Source organism: Ambystoma mexicanum, chromosome 4q (genome assembly GCF_040938575.1).
Source record: "Ambystoma mexicanum isolate Mex_15411 chromosome 4q, UKY_AmexF1_1, whole genome shotgun sequence".
NCBI classification, from domain to species: domain Eukaryota; kingdom Metazoa; phylum Chordata; class Amphibia; order Caudata; family Ambystomatidae; genus Ambystoma; species Ambystoma mexicanum.
Window position 1 is genome coordinate 707,896,898 of NC_090928.1, and position 16,086 is coordinate 707,912,983.

The following is a 16,086-nucleotide window of genomic DNA, read 5'->3' on the forward strand; positions in this document are numbered from 1 at the left end:
CTATGGCAATTCTCTTCTGAACAAGAGTACCAACAGCAACCCCAGACACGTGTTTCAGCCTTATTGGGCCTCATCAGTGAGGTGGAGCTGTGCCTCTCTGAGCACAGTGAGCAAGGGGTCCACGTCTGGATGACTCTGGGAAACTAAGGGTGACTAAACCTAAGTCCCTTAAGCAATCAAAAAATAGTCCATTGGTGCCACTCTTTGAGAACGAACACAGCTAAATGACCTGTTCTTTGGGAAGGTACCCACCAAGAGTCTCCAGCCACACTTTAGCTAACTGTATCTTTTACAGAAGGGAAATATCAGTTTGCATATCTGTCTTTGACCCGCCCACATGGGCAATCCAGCGGCGAAATGCTGCGGCAATTCTTTTCTTAACAAAAGTACCAACAGCAACCTCAGACGTGTTTTTCAGCCTTGTTGGGCCTCATCTGTGTGGTAGAGCTGTGTCTCTCAGAGCACATTGATCAAGGGGTCGCCGTCTGGATTACCCTAGGAAATTTAGGGTGACTAACGGGAGGATATCAAAGGGACAACAAGCTCGCCTTGGAAGCAAGACGACACGGAGCAACACAAGTTCAACCGTTGGGTCCGCGCTTAGAAACCATGGGTATTAAGCATGTTATAAATAACCTATGATATCATATCATAAACCTAAGTCCCTTAAACAATCAAAAAATACACCATATTCGCCCCCCTCTTTGAGAACAAACATGGCTAAAAATTATGTTCTTTACCCACTCAATAGTCCGCAGCCACACTTTAGCTCACTGTACCTTTATAAAGAAGGGAAAGGTCCATTTGCATATCAGTCATTGACCCGCCCACATGGGCAGTCCAGCACCAAAATGCTATGGCAATTCTCTTCTGAACAAGAGTACCAACAGCAACCCCAGACACGTGTTTCAGCCTTATTTGGCCTCATCAGTGAGGTGGAGCTGTGCCTCTCTGAGCACAGTGAGCAAGGGGTCCACGTCTGGATGACTCTGGGAAACTAAGGGTGACTAAACCTAAGTCCCTTAAGCAATCAAAAAATAGTCCATTGGTGCCACTCTTTGAGAACGAACACAGCTAAATGACCTGTTCTTTGGGAAGGTACCCACCAAGAGTCTCCAGCCACACTTTAGCTCACTGTATCTTTTACAGAAGGGAAATATCAGTTTGCATATCTGTCTTTGACCCGCCCACATGGGCAATCCAGCGGCGAAATGCTGCGGCAATTCTTTTCTTAACAAAAGTACCAACAGCAACCTCAGACGTGTTTTTCAGCCTTGTTGGGCCTCACCTGTGTGGTAGAGCTGTGTCTCTCAGAGCACATTGATCAAGGGGTCGCTGTCTGGATTACCCTAGGAAATTTAGGGTGACTAACGGGAGGATATCAAAGGGACAACAAGCTCGCCTTGGAAGCAAGACGACACGGAGCAACACAGGTTCAACCGTTGGGTCCACGCTTAGAAACCTCTGGGTATTAAGCATGTTATAAATAACCTATCATATCATATCATAAACCTAAGTCCCTTAAACAATCAAAAAATACACCATATTCCCCCCCCCCTTTGAGAACAAACATGGCTAAAAATCGTGTTCTTTGGGAAGGTACCCACTCAATAGTCCGCAGCCACATTTTAGCTCACTGTACCTTTTCAAAGAAGGGAAAGGTCCATTTGCATATCAGTCATTGTCCCACCCACATGGGCAGTCCAGCACCAAAATGCCATGGCAATTATCTTCTGAACAAGAGTAACAAGAGCAACCCCAGACACGTGTTTCAGCCTTGTTGGGCCTCATCAGTGAGGTGGAGCTGTGCCTCTCTGAGCACAGTGAGCAAGGGGTCCACGTCTGGATGATTCTGGGAAACTAAGCGTGACTAACCCTCAGTCCCTTAAGCAATCAAAAATAGTCCATTGGTGCCCCTCTTTGAGAACAAACACAGCTAAATGACCTGTTCTTTGGGAAGGTACCCACGAAAAGTCTCAAGCCACACTTTAGCTCACTGTATCTCTTACAGAAGGGAAATAGCAGTTTGCCTATCTGTCTTTGACCCGCCCACATGGGCAATCCAGCGGCGAAATGCTGCGGCAATTCTTTTCTTAACAAGAGTACCAACAGCAACCGCAGACGTGTTTTTCAACCTTGTTGGGCCTCATCTGTGTTGTAGAGCTGTGTCTCTCAGAGCACATTGAGCAAGGGGTCGCCGTCTGGATTACCCTAGGAAACTTAGGGTGACTAACAGGAGGATATCTAAGGGACAACAAGCTCGCCTTAGAAGCAAGACGACACAGAGCAACACAGGTTCAACCGTTGAGTCCGCCCTTAGAAACCTCTGGGTATTAAGCATGTTATAAATAACCTATCATATCATATCATAAACCTAAGTTCCTTAAACAATCAAAAAATACACCATATTCGCCCCCCTCTTTGAGAACAAACATGGCTAAAAAGTATGTTCTTTACCCACTCAATAGTCCGCAGCCACACATTAGCTCACTGTACCTTTTCAAAGAAGGGAATGGCCCATTTGCATATTAGTCATTGACCCGCCCACATGGGCAGTCCAGCACCAAAATGCTATGGCAATTCTCTTCTGAACAAGAGTACCAACAGCAACCCCAGACACGTGTTTCAGCCTTGTTGGGCCTCATCAGTGAGGTGGAGCTGTGCCTCTCTGAGCACAGTGAGTAAGGGCTCCACGTCTAGATGACCATAGGAATCTTAGTGTGAATAAACCTAAGTCCCTTAAACAATCCAAAAAAAGTCCATAGGCGACCCTCTTTGAGAATGAACACAGCTAAATGACCTGTTCTTTGGGAAGATACCCACTGAAGAGTCTGCAGCCACACTTTAGCTCACTGTACCTTTCACAGAAGGGAAATATCTATTTGCATATTAGTCTTTAGCCCGCCCACATGGGCAGTCCAGCAGCATAATGTTATGCCAATTCTCTTCTGAACAAGAGTACCAACAGCAACCCCAGACACGTGTTTTAGCCTTATTGGGCCTCATCAGTGAGGTGGAGCTGTGCCTCTCTGAGCACAGTGAGCAAGGGGTCCACGTCTGGATGACTCTGGGAAACTAAAGGTGACTAAACCTAAGTCCCTTAAGCAATCAAAAAATAGTCCATTGGTGCCCCTCTTTGAGAACAAACACAGCTGAATGACCTGTTCTTTGGGAAGGTACCCACGAAAAGTCTCCAGCCACACTTTAGCTCACTGTATCTCTTACAGAAGGGAAATAGCAGTTTGCATATCTGTCTTTGACCCGCCCACATGGGCAATCCAGCGGCGAAATGCTGCGGCAATTCTTTTCTTAACAAGAGTACCAACAGCAACCGCAGACGTGTTTTTCAACCTTGTTGGGCCTCATCTGTGTGGTAGAGCTGTGTCTCTCAGAGCACATTGAGCAAGGGGTCGCCGTCTGGATTACCCTAGGAAACTTAGGGTGACTAACAGGAGGATATCTAAGGGACAACAAGCTCGCCTTAGAAGCAAGACGACACAGAGCAACACAGGTTCAACCGTTGAGTCCGCCCTTAGAAACCTCTGGGTATTAAGCATGTTATAAATAACCTATCATATCATATCATAAACCTAAGTTCCTTAAACAATCAAAAAATACACCATATTCGCCCCCCTCTTTGAGAACAAACATGGCTAAAAATTATGTTCTTTACCCACTCAATAGTCCGCAGCCACACATTAGCTCACTGTACCTTTTCAAAGAAGGGAATGGTCCATTTGCATATTAGTCATTGACCCGCCCACATGGGCAGTCCAGCACCAAAATGCCATGGCAATTATCTTCTGAACAAGAGTAACAAGAGCAACCCCAGACACGTGTTTCAGCCTTGTTGGGCCTCATCAGTGAGGTGGAGCTGTGCCTCTCTGAGCACAGTGAGCAAGGGGTCCACGTCTGGATGATTCTGGGAAACTAAGGGTGACTAACCCTCAGTCCCTTAAGAAATCAAAAATAGTCCATTGGTGCCCCTCTTTGAGAACAAACACAGCTAAATGACCTGTTCTTTGGGAAGGTAAGCACGAAAAGTCTCAAGCCACACTTTAGCTCACTGTATCTCTTACAGAAGGGAAATAGCAGTTTGCCTATCTGTCTTTGACCCGCCCACATGGGCAATCCAGCGGCGAAATGCTGCGGCAATTCTTTTCTTAACAAGAGTACCAACAGCAACCGCAGACGTGTTTTTCAACCTTGTTGGGCCTCATCTGTGTTGTAGAGCTGTGTCTCTCAGAGCACATTGAGCAAGGGGTCGCCGTCTGGATTACCCTAGGAAACTTAGGGTGACTAATGGGAGGATATCTAAGGGACAACAAGCTCGCCTTAGAAGCAAGACGACACAGAGCAACACAGGTTCAACCGTTGAGTCCGTCCTTAGAAACCTCTGGGTATTAAGCATGTTATAAATAACCTATCATATCATATCATAAACCTAAGTTCCTTAAACAATCAAAAAATACACCATATTCGCCCCCCTCTTTGAGAACAAACATGGCTAAAAATTATGTTCTTTACCCACTCAATAGTCCGCAGCCACACATTAGCTCACTGTACCTTTTCAAAGAAGGGAATGGTCCATTTGCATATTAGTCATTGACCCGCCCACATGGGCAGTCCAGCACCAAAATGCTATGGCAATTCTCTTCTGAACAAGAGTACCAACAGCAACCCCAGACACGTGTTTCAGCCTTGTTGGGCCTCATCAGTGAGGTGGAGCTGTGCCTCTCTGAGCACAGTGAGTAAGGGCTCCACGTCTAGATGACCATAGGAATCTTAGTGTGAATAAACCTAAGTCCCTTAAACAATCCAAAAAAAGTCCATAGGCGACCCTCTTTGAGAATGAACACAGCTAAATGACCTGTTCTTTGGGAAGATACCCACTGAAGAGTCTGCAGCCACACTATAGCTCACTGTACCTTTCACAGAAGGGAAATATCTATTTGCATATTAGTCTTTAGCCCGCCCACATGGGCAGTCCAGCAGCAGAATGTTATGCCAATTCTCTTCTGAACAAGAGTACCAACAGCAACCCCAGGCACGTGTTTTAGCCTTATTGGGCCTCATCAGTGAGGTGGAGCTGTGCCTCTCTGAGCACAGTGAGCAAGGGGTCCACGTCTGGATGACTCTGGGAAACTAAAGGTGACTAAACCTAAGTCCCTTAAGCAATCAAAAAATAGTCCATTGGTGCCCCTCTTTGAGAACAAACACAGCTGAATGACCTGTTCTTTGGGAAGGTACCCACGAAAAGTCTCCAGCCACACTTTAGCTCACTGTATCTCTTACAGAAGGGAAATAGCAGTTTGCATATCTGTCTTTGACCCGCCCACATGGGCAATCCAGCGGCGAAATGCTGCGGCAATTCTTTTCTTAACAAGAGTACCAACAGCAACCGCAGACGTGTTTTTCAACCTTGTTGGGCCTCATCTGTGTGGTAGAGCTGTGTCTCTCAGAGCACATTGAGCAAGGGGTCGCCATCTGGATTACCCTAGGAAACTTAGGGTGACTAATGGGAGGATAGCTCAGGGGCAACATGCTTGCCTTAGAAGCAAGATGACACGGAGTAACACAGGTTCAACCGTTGAGTCTGCACTTAGAAACCTCTGGGTATTAAGCATGTTATAAATAACCTATCATATCATATCATAAACCTAAGTCCCTTAAACAATCAAAAAATACACCATATTCCCCCCCCCCTTTGAGAACAAACATGGCTAAAAATCGTGTTCTTTGGGAAGGTACCCACTCAATAGTCCGCAGCCACATTTTAGCTCACTGTACCTTTTCAAAGAAGGGAAAGGTCCATTTGCATATCAGTCATTGTCCCACCCACATGGGCAGTCCAGCACCAAAATGCCATGGCAATTATCTTCTGAACAAGAGTACCAAGAGCAACCCCAGACACGTGTTTCAGCCTTGTTGGGCCTCATCAGTGAGGTGGAGCTGTGCCTCTCTGAGCACAGTGAGTAAGGGGTCCACGTCTAGATGACCATAGGAATCTTAGTTTGACTAAACCTAAGTCCCTTAAACAATCCAAAAAAAGTCCATAGGCGACCCTCTTTGAGAATGAACACAGCTAAATGACCTAATCTTCGGGAAGGTACCCACTCAAGCGTCCGCAGCCACATTTTATTTCAATGTACCTTTCAAAGAAGGGAAATATCTATTTGCATATCAGTCTTTGGCCCGCCCACATGGGCAGTCCAGCAGCGTAATGTTATGCCAATTCTCTTCTGAACAAGAGTACAAACAGCAACCCCAGACACGTGTTTCAGCCTTATTGGGCCTCATCAGTAAGGTGGAGCTGTGCCTCTCTGAGCACAGTGAGCAAGGGGTCCACGTCTGGATGACTCTGGGAAACTAAGGGTGACTAAACCTAAGTCCCTTGAGCAATCAAAAAATAGTCCATTGGTGCCCCTCTTTGAGAACGAACACAGCTAAATGTCCTGTTCTTTGGGAAGGTACCCACCAAGAGTCTCCAGCCACACTTTAGCTCACTGTATCTTTTACAGAAGGGAAATAGCAGTTTGCATATCTGTCTTTGACCCACCCACATGTGCAATCCAGCGGCGAAATGCTGCAGGAATTCTTTTCTTAACAAGAGTACCAACAGCAACCGCAGACCTGTTTTTCAGCCTTGTTGGGTCCCATCTGTGTGGTAGAGCTGTGTCTCTCAGAGCACATTGATCAAGGGGTCGCCGTCTGGATTACCCTAGGAAACTTAGGGTGACTAACGGGAGGATATCTAAGGGACAACAAGCTCGGCTTAGAAGCAAGACGACATGGAGCAACACAGGTTCAACCGTTGGGTCCGCCCTTAGAAACCTCTGGGTATTAAGCATGTTATAACTAACCTATCATATCATATCATAAACCTAAGCCCCTTAAACAATAAAAAAATACACCATATTCGCCCCCCTCTTTGAAAACAAACATGGCTAAAAATCATGTTCTTTACCCACTCAATAGTCCGCAGCCACACTTTAGCTCACTGTACCTTTTCAAAGAAGGGAAAGGTCCATTTGCATATCAGTCATTGACCCGCCCACATGGGCAGTCCAGCACCAAAATGCTATGATAATTCTCTTCTGAACAAGAGTACCAACAGCAACCCCAGACATGTGTTTCAGCCTTATTGGGCCTCATCAGTGAGGTGGAGCTGTGCCTCTCTGAGCACAGTGAGCAAGGGGTCCACGTCTGGATGATTCTGGGAAACTAAGGGTGACTAAACCTAAGTCCCTTAAGCAATCAAAAATAGTCCATTGGTGCCCCTCTTTGAGAACAAACACAGCTAAATGACCTGTTCTTTGGGAAGGTACCCACCAAGAGTCTCCAGCCACACTTTAGCTCACTGTATCTTTTACAGAAGGGAAATATCAGTTTGCATATCTGTCTTTGACCCGCCCACATGGGCAATCCAGCGGCGAAATGCTGCGGCAATTCTTTTCTTAACAAAAGTACCAACAGCAACCGCAGACGTGTTTTTCAGCCTTGTTGGGCCTCATCTGTGTGGTAGAGCTGTGTCTCTCAGAGCACATTGATCAAGGGGTCGCCGTCTGGATTACCCTAGGAAATTTAGGGTGACTAACGGGAGGATATCTAAGGGACAACAAGCTCGGCTTAGAAGCAAGACGACATGGAGCAACACAGGTTCAACCGTTGGGTCCGCCCTTAGAAACCTCTGGGTATTAAGCATGTTATAACTAACCTATCATATCATATCATAAACCTAAGCCCCTTAAACAATAAAAAAATACACCATATTCGCCCCCCTCTTTGAGAACAAACATGGCTAAAAATCATGTTCTTTACCCACTCAATAGTCCGCAGCCACACTTTAGCTCACTGTACCTTTTCAAAGAAGGGAAAGGTCCATTTGCATATCAGTCATTGACCCGCCCACATGGGCAGTCCAGCACCAAAATGCTATGGCAATTCTCTTCTGAACAAGAGTACCAACAGCAACCCCAGACATGTGTTTCAGCCTTATTGGGCCTCATCAGTGAGGTGGAGCTGTGCCTCTCTGAGCACAGTGAGCAAGGGGTCCACGTCTGGATGATTCTGGGAAACTAAGGGTGACTAAACCTAAGTCCCTTAAGCAATCAAAAATAGTCCATTGGTGCCCCTCTTTGAGAACAAACACAGCTAAATGACCTGTTCTTTGGGAAGGTACCCACGAAAAGTCTCCAGCCACACTTTAGCTCACTGTATCTCTTAAAGAAGGGAAATAGCAGTTTGCATATCTGTCTTTGACCCGCCCACATGGGCAATCCAGCGGCGAAATGCTGCAGCAATTCTTTTCTTAACAAGAGTACCAACAACAACCGCAGACGTGTTTTTCATCCTTGTTGGGCCTCATCTGTGTGGTAGAACTGTGTCTCTCAGAGCACATTGAGCAAGGGGTCGCCGTCTGGATTACCCTAGGAAACTTAGGGTGACTAATGGGAGGATATCTAAGGGACAACAAGCTCGCCTTAGAAGCAAGACGACACGGAGCAACACAGGTTCAACTGTTGGGTCCGCCCTTAGAAACCTCTGGGTATTAAGCATGTTATAAATAACCTATCATATCATATAAACCTAAGTTCCTTAAACAATCAAAAAATACACCATATTCGCCCCCCTCTTTGAGAACAAACATGGCTAAAAATTATGTTCTTTACCCACTCAATAGTCCACAGCCACACTTTAGCTCACTGTACCTTTTCAAAGAAGGGAAAGGTCCATTTGCATATCAGTCATTGACCCGCCCACATGGGCAGTCCAGCACCAAAATGCTATGGCAATTCTCTTCTGAACAAGAGTACCAACAGCAACCCCAGACACGTGTTTCAGCCTTATTGGGCCTCATCAGTGAGGTGGAGCTGTGCCTCTCTGAGCACAGTGAGTAAGGGGTCCACGTCTAGATGACCATAGGAATCTTAGTGTGACTAAACCTAAGTCCCTTAAACAATCCAAAAAAAGTCCATAGGCGACCCTCTTTGAGAATGAACACAGCTAAATGACCTGTTCTTCAGGAAGGTACCCACTGAAGAGTCCGCAGCCACATTTTAGCTCACTGTACCTATTCAAAGAAGGGAAAGGTCCATTTGCATATCAGTCATTGACCCGCCCACATGGGCAGTCCAGCACCAAAATGCTATGGCAATTCTCTTCTGAACAAGAGTACCAAAAGCAATCCCAGACACGTGTTTCAGCCTTATTGGGCCTCATCAGTAAGGTGGAGCTGTGCCTCTCTGAGCACAGTGAGCAAGGGGTCCACGTCTGGATGACTCTGGGAAACTAAGGGTGACTAAACCTAAGTCCCTTAAGCAATCAAAAAATAGTCCATTGGTGCCCCTCTTTGAGAACGAACACAGCTAAATGACCTGTTCTTTGGGAAGGTACCCACCAAGAGTCTCCAGCCACACTTTAGCTCACTGTATCTTTTACAGAAGGGAAATATCAGTTTGCATATCTGTCTTTGACCCGCCCACATGGGCAATCCAGCGGCGAAATGCTGCGGCAATTCTTTTCTTAACAAAAGTACCAACAGCAACCGCAGACGTGTTTTTCAGCCTTGTTGGGCCTCATCTGTGTGGTAGAGCTGTGTCTCTCAGAGCACATTGATCAAGGGGTCGCCGTCTGGATGACCCTAGGAAATTTAGGGTGACTAACGGGAGGATATCTAAGGGACAACAAGCTCGGCTTAGAAGCAAGACGACATGGAGCAACACAGGTTCAACCGTTGGGTCCGCCCTTAGAAACCTCTGGGTATAAAGCATGTTATAACTAACCTATCATATCATATCATAAACCTAAGTCCCTTAAACAATAAAAAAATACACCATATTCGCCCCCCTCTTTGAGAAAAAACATGGCTAAAAATCATGTTCTTTACCCACTCAATAGTCCGCAGCCACACTTTAGCTCACTGTACCTTTTCAAAGAAGGGAAAGGTCCATTTGCATATCAGTCATTGACCCGCCCACATGGGCAGTCCAGCACCAAAATGCTATGGCAATTCTCTTCTGAACAAGAGTACCAACAGCAACCCCAGACATGTGTTTCAGCCTTATTGGGCCTCATCAGTGAGGTGGAGCTGTGCCTCTCTGAGCACAGTGAGCAAGGGGTCCACGTCTAGATGATTCTGGGAAACTAAGGGTGACTGAACCTAAGTCCCTTAAGCAATCAAAAATAGTCCATTGGTGCCCCTCTTTGAGAACAAACACAGCTAAATGACCTGTTCTTTGGGAAGGTACCCACGAAAAGTCTCCAGCCACACTTTAGCTCACTGTATCTCTTACCGAAGGGAAATAGCAGTTTGCATATCTGTCTTTGACCCGCCCACATGGGCAATCCAGCGGCGAAATGCTGCGGCAATTCTTTTCTTAACAAGAGTACCAACAGCAACCGCAGACGTGTTTTTCAACCTTGTTGGGCCTCATCTGTGTGGTAGAGCTGTGTCTCTCAGAGCACATTGAGCAAGGGGTCGCCGTCTGGATTACCTTAGGAAACTTAGGGTGACTAATGGGAGGATATCTAAGGGACAACAAGCTCGCCTTAGAAGCAAGACGACACGGAGCAACACAGGTTCAATCGTTGGGTCCGCGCTTAGAAACCTCTGGGTATTAAGCATGTTATAAATAACCTATCATATCATATCATAAACCTAAGTCCCTTAAACAATCAAAAAATACACCATATTCGCCCCCCACTTTGAGAACAAACATGGCTAAAAATCATGTTCTTTACCCACTCAATAGTCCGCAGCCACACTTTAGCTCACTGTACCTTTTCAAAGAAGGGAAAGGTCTATTTGCATATCAGTCATTGACCCGCCCACATTGGCAGTCCAGCACTAAAATGCTGCGGCAATTCTCTTCTGAACAAGAGTACCAACAGCAACCCCAGACACGTGTTTCAGCCTTGTTGGGCCTCATCAGTGAGGTGGAGCTGTGCCTCTCTGAGCACAGTGAGTAAGGGGTCCACGTCTGGATGACCATAGGAATCTTAGGGTGACTAAACCTAAGTCCCTTAAACAATCCAAAAAAGTCCGTAGGCGACCCTCTTAGAGAATGAACACAGCTAAATGACCTGTTCTTTGGGAAGATACCCACTGAAGAGTCTGCAGCCACACTTTAGCTCACTGTACCTTTCACAGAAGGGAAATATCTATTTGCATATTAGTCTTTGGCCCGCCCAAATGGGCAGTCCAGCAGCATAATGTTATGCCAATTCTCTTCTGAACAAGAGTACCAACAGCAACCCCAGACACGTGTTTCAGCCTTGTTGGGCCTCATCAGTGAGGTGGAGCTGTGCCTCTCTGAGCACAGTAAGGGGTCCACGTCTAGATGACCATAGGAATCTTAGTGTGACTAAACCTAAGTCCCTTAAACAATCCAAAAAAAGTCCATAGGCGACCCTCTTTGAGAATGAACACAGCTAAATGACGTGTTCTTCAGGAAGGTACCCACCAAAATGCTATGGCAATTCTCTTCTGAACAAGAGTACCAACAGCAACCCCAGACATGTGTTTCAGCCTTATTGGGCCTCATCAGTAAGGTGGAGCTGTGCCTTTCTGAGCACAGTGAGCAAGGGGTCCACGTCTGGATGACTCTGGGAAACTAAGGGTGACTAAACCTAAGTCCCTTAAGCAATCAAAAAATAGTCCATTGGTGCCCCTCTTTGAGAACGAACACAGCTAAATGACCTGTTCTTTGGGAAGGTACCCACCAAGAGTCTCCAGCCACACTTTAGCTCACTGTATCTTTTACAGAAGGGAATTATCAGTTTGCATATCTGTCTTTGACCCGCCCACATGGGCAATCCAGCGGCAAAATGCTGCGGCAATTCTTTTCTTAACAAAAGTACCAACAGCAACCGCAGACGTGTTTTTCAGCCTTGTTGGGCCTCATCTGTGTGGTAGAGCTGTGTCTCTCAGAGCACATTGATCAAGGGGTCGCCGTCTGGATTACCCTAGGAAATTTAGGGTGACTAACGGGAGGATATCTAAGGGACAACAAGCTCGGTTTAGAAGCAAGACGACATGGAGCAACACAAGTTCAACCGTTGGGTCCGCCCTTAGAAACCTCTGGGTATTAAGCATGTTATAACTAACCTATCATATCATAAACCTAAGTCCCTTAAACAATAAAAAAATACACCATATTCGCCCCCCTCTTTGAGAACAAACATGGCTAAAAATCATGTTCTTTACCCACTCAATAGTCCGCAGCCACACTTTAGCTCACTGTACCTTTTCAAAGAAGGGAAAGGTCCATTTGCATATCAGTCATTGACCCGCCCACATGGGCAGTCCAGCACCAAAATGCTATGGCAATTCTCTTCTGAACAAGAGTACCAACAGCAACCCCAGACACGTGTTTCAGCCTTATTGGGCCTCATCAGTAAGGTGGAGCTGTGCCTTTCTGAGCACAGTGAGCAAGGGGTCCACGTCTGGATGATTCTGGGAAACTAAGGGTGACTAAACCTAAGTCCCTTAAGCAATCAAAAAATAGTCCATTGGTGCCCCTCTTTGAGAACGAACACAGCTAAATGACCTGTTCTTTGGGAAGGTACCCACCAAGAGTCTCCAGCCACACTTTAGCTCACTGTATCTTTTACAGAAGGGAAATATCAGTTTGCATATCTGTCTTTGACCCGCCCACATGGGCAATCCAGCATCGAAATGCTGCGGCAATTCTTTTCTTAACAAAAGTACCAACAGCAACCGCAGACGTGTTTTTCAGCCTTGTTGGGCCTCATCTGTGTGGTAGAGCTGTGTCTCTCAGAGCACATTGATCAAGGGGTCGCCGTCTGGATTACCCTAGGAAATTTAGGGTGACTAACGGGAGGATATCTAAGGGACAACAAGCTCGGTTTAGAAGCAAGACGACATGGAGCAACACAAGTTCAACCGTTGGGTCCGCCCTTAGAAACCTCTGGGTATTAAGCATGTTATAACTAACCTATCATATCATATCATAAACCTAAGTCCCTTAAACAATAAAACAATACACCATATTCGCCCCCCTCTTTGAGAACAAACATTGCTAAAAATCATGTTCTTTACCCACTCAATAGTCCGCAGCCACACTTTAGCTCACTGTACCTTTTCAAAGAAGGGAAAGGTCCATTTGCATATCAGTCATTGACCCGCCCACATGGGCAGTCCAGCACCAAAATGCTATGGCAATTCTCTTCTGAACAAGAGTACCAACAGCAACCCCAGACATGTGTTTCAGCCTTATTGGGCCTCATCAGTGAGGTGGAGCTGTGCCTCTCTGAGCACAGTGAGCAAGGGGTCCACGTCTGGATGATTCTGGGAAACTAAGGGTGACTAAACCTAAGTCCCTTAAGCAATCAAAAATAGTCCATTGGTGCCCCTCTTTGAGAACAAACACAGCTAAATGACCTGTTCTTTGGGAAGGTACCCACGAAAAGTCTCCAGCCACACATTAGATCACTGTATCTCTTACAGAAGGGAAATAGCAGTTTGCATATCTGTCTTTGACCCACCCACATGGGCAATCCAGCGGCGAAATGCTGCGGCAATTCTTTTCTTAACAAGAGTACCAACAGCAACCGCAGACGTGTTTTTCAACCTTGTTGGGCCTCATCTGTGTGGTAGAGCTGTGTCTCTCAGAGCACATTGAGCAAGGGGTCGCCGTCTGGATTACCCTAGGAAACTTAGGGTGACTAATGGGAGGGTATCTAAGGGACAATAAGCTCGCCTTAGAAGCAAGACGACACGGAGCAACACAGGTTCAACTGTTGGGTCCGCCCTTAGAAACCTCTGGGTATTAAGCATGTTATAAATAACCTATCATGTCATATCATAAACCTAAGTTCCTTAAACAATCAAAAAATACACCATATTCGCCCCCCTCTTTGAGAACAAACATGGCTAAAAATTATGTTCTTTACCCACTCAATAGTCCGCAGCCACACTTTAGCTCACTGTACCTTTTCAAAGAAGGGAAAGGTCCATTTGCATATCAGTCATTGACCCGCCCACATGGGCAGTCCAGCACCAAAATGCTATGGCAATTCTCTTCTGAACAAGAGTACCAACAGCAACCCCAGACACGTGTTTCAGCCTTGTTGGGCCTCATCAGTGAGGTGGAGCTGTGCCTCTCTGAGCACAGTGAGTAAGGGGTCCACGTCTAGATGACCATAGGAATCTTAGTGTGACTAAACCTAAGTCCCTTAAACAATCCAAAAAAAGTCCATAGGCGACCCTCTTTGAGAATGAACACAGCTAAATGACCTGTTCTTCAGGAAGGTACCCACTCAAGCATCCGCAGCCACATTTTAGCTCACTGTACCTATTCAAAGAAGGGAAAGGTCCATTTGCATATCAGTCATTGACCCGCCCACATGGGCAGTCCAGCACCAAAATGCTATGGCAATTCTCTTCTGAACAAGAGTACCAACAGCAACCCCAGACACGTGTTTCAGCCTTATTGGGCCTCATCAGTAAGGTGGAGCTGTGCCTCTCTGAGCACAGTGAGCAAGGGGTCCACGTCTGGATGACTCTGGGAAACTAAGGGTGACTAAACCTAAGTCCCTTAAGCAATCAAAAAATAGTCCATCGGTGCCCCTCTTTGAGAACAAACACAGCTAAATGACCTGTTCTTTGGGAAGGTACCCACCAAGAGTCTCCAGCCACACTTTAGCTCACTGTATCTTTTACAGAAGGGAAATATCAGTTTGCATATCTGTCTTTGACCCGCCCACATGGGCAATCCAGCGGCGAAATGCTGCGGCAATTCTTTTCTTAACAAAAGTACCAACAGCAACCGCAGACATGTTTTTCAGCCTTGTTGGGCCTCATCTGTGTGGTAGAGCTGTGTCTCTCAGAGCACATTGATCAAGGGGTCGCCGTCTGGATTACCCTAGGAAATTTAGGGTGACTAACGGGAGGATATCTAAGGGACAACAAGCTCGGCTTACAAGCAAGACGACATGGAGCAACACAGGTTCAACCGTTGGGTCCGACCTTAGAAACCTCTGGGTATTAAGCATGTTATAACTAACCTATCATATCATATCATAAACCTAAGTCCCTTAAACAATAAAAAAATACACCATATTCGCCCCCCTCTTTGAGAACAAACATGGCTAAAAATCATGTTCTTTACCCACTCAATAGTCCGCAGCCACACTTTAGCTCACTGTACCTTTTCAAAGAAGGGAAAGGTCCATTTGCATATCAGTCATTGACCCGCCCACATGGGCAGTCCAGCACCAAAATGCTATGGCAATTCTCTTCTGAACAAGAGTACCAACAGCAACCCCAGACATGTGTTTCAGCCTTATTGGGCCTCATCAGTGAGGTGGAGCTGTGCCTCTCTGAGCACAGTGAGCAAGGGGTCCACGTCTGGATGATTCTGGGAAACTAAGGGTGACTAAACCTAAGTCCCTTAAGCAATCAAAAATAGTCCATTGGTGCCCCTCTTTGAGAACAAACACAGCTAAATGACCTGTTCTTTGGGAAGGTACCCACGAAAAGTCTCCAGCCACACTTTAGCTCACTGTATCTCTTACAGAAGGGAAATAGCAGTTTGATTATCTGTCTTTGACCCGCCCACATGGGCAATCCAGCGGCAAAATGCTGCGGCAATTATTTTCTTAACAAGAGTACCAACAGCAACCGCAGACGTGTTTTTCAACCTTGTTGGGCCTCATCTGTGTGGTAGAGCTGTGTCTCTCAGAGCACATTGAGCAAGGGGTCGCCGTCTGGATTACCTTAGGAAACTTAGGGTGACTAATGGGAGGATATCTAAGGGACAACAAGCTCACCTTAGAAGCAAGACGACACGGAGCAACACAGGTTCAACCGTTGGGTCCGCGCTTAGAAACCTCTGGGTATTAAGCATGTTATAAATAACCTATCATATCATATCATAAACCTAAGTTCCTTAAACAATCAAAAAATACACCATATTCGCCCCCCACTTTGAGAACAAACATGGCTAAAAATCATGTTCTTTACCCACTCAATAGTCCGCAGCCACACTTTAGCTCACTGTACCTTTTCAAAGAAGGGAAAGGTCCATTTGCATATCAGTCATTGACCCGCCCACATGGGCA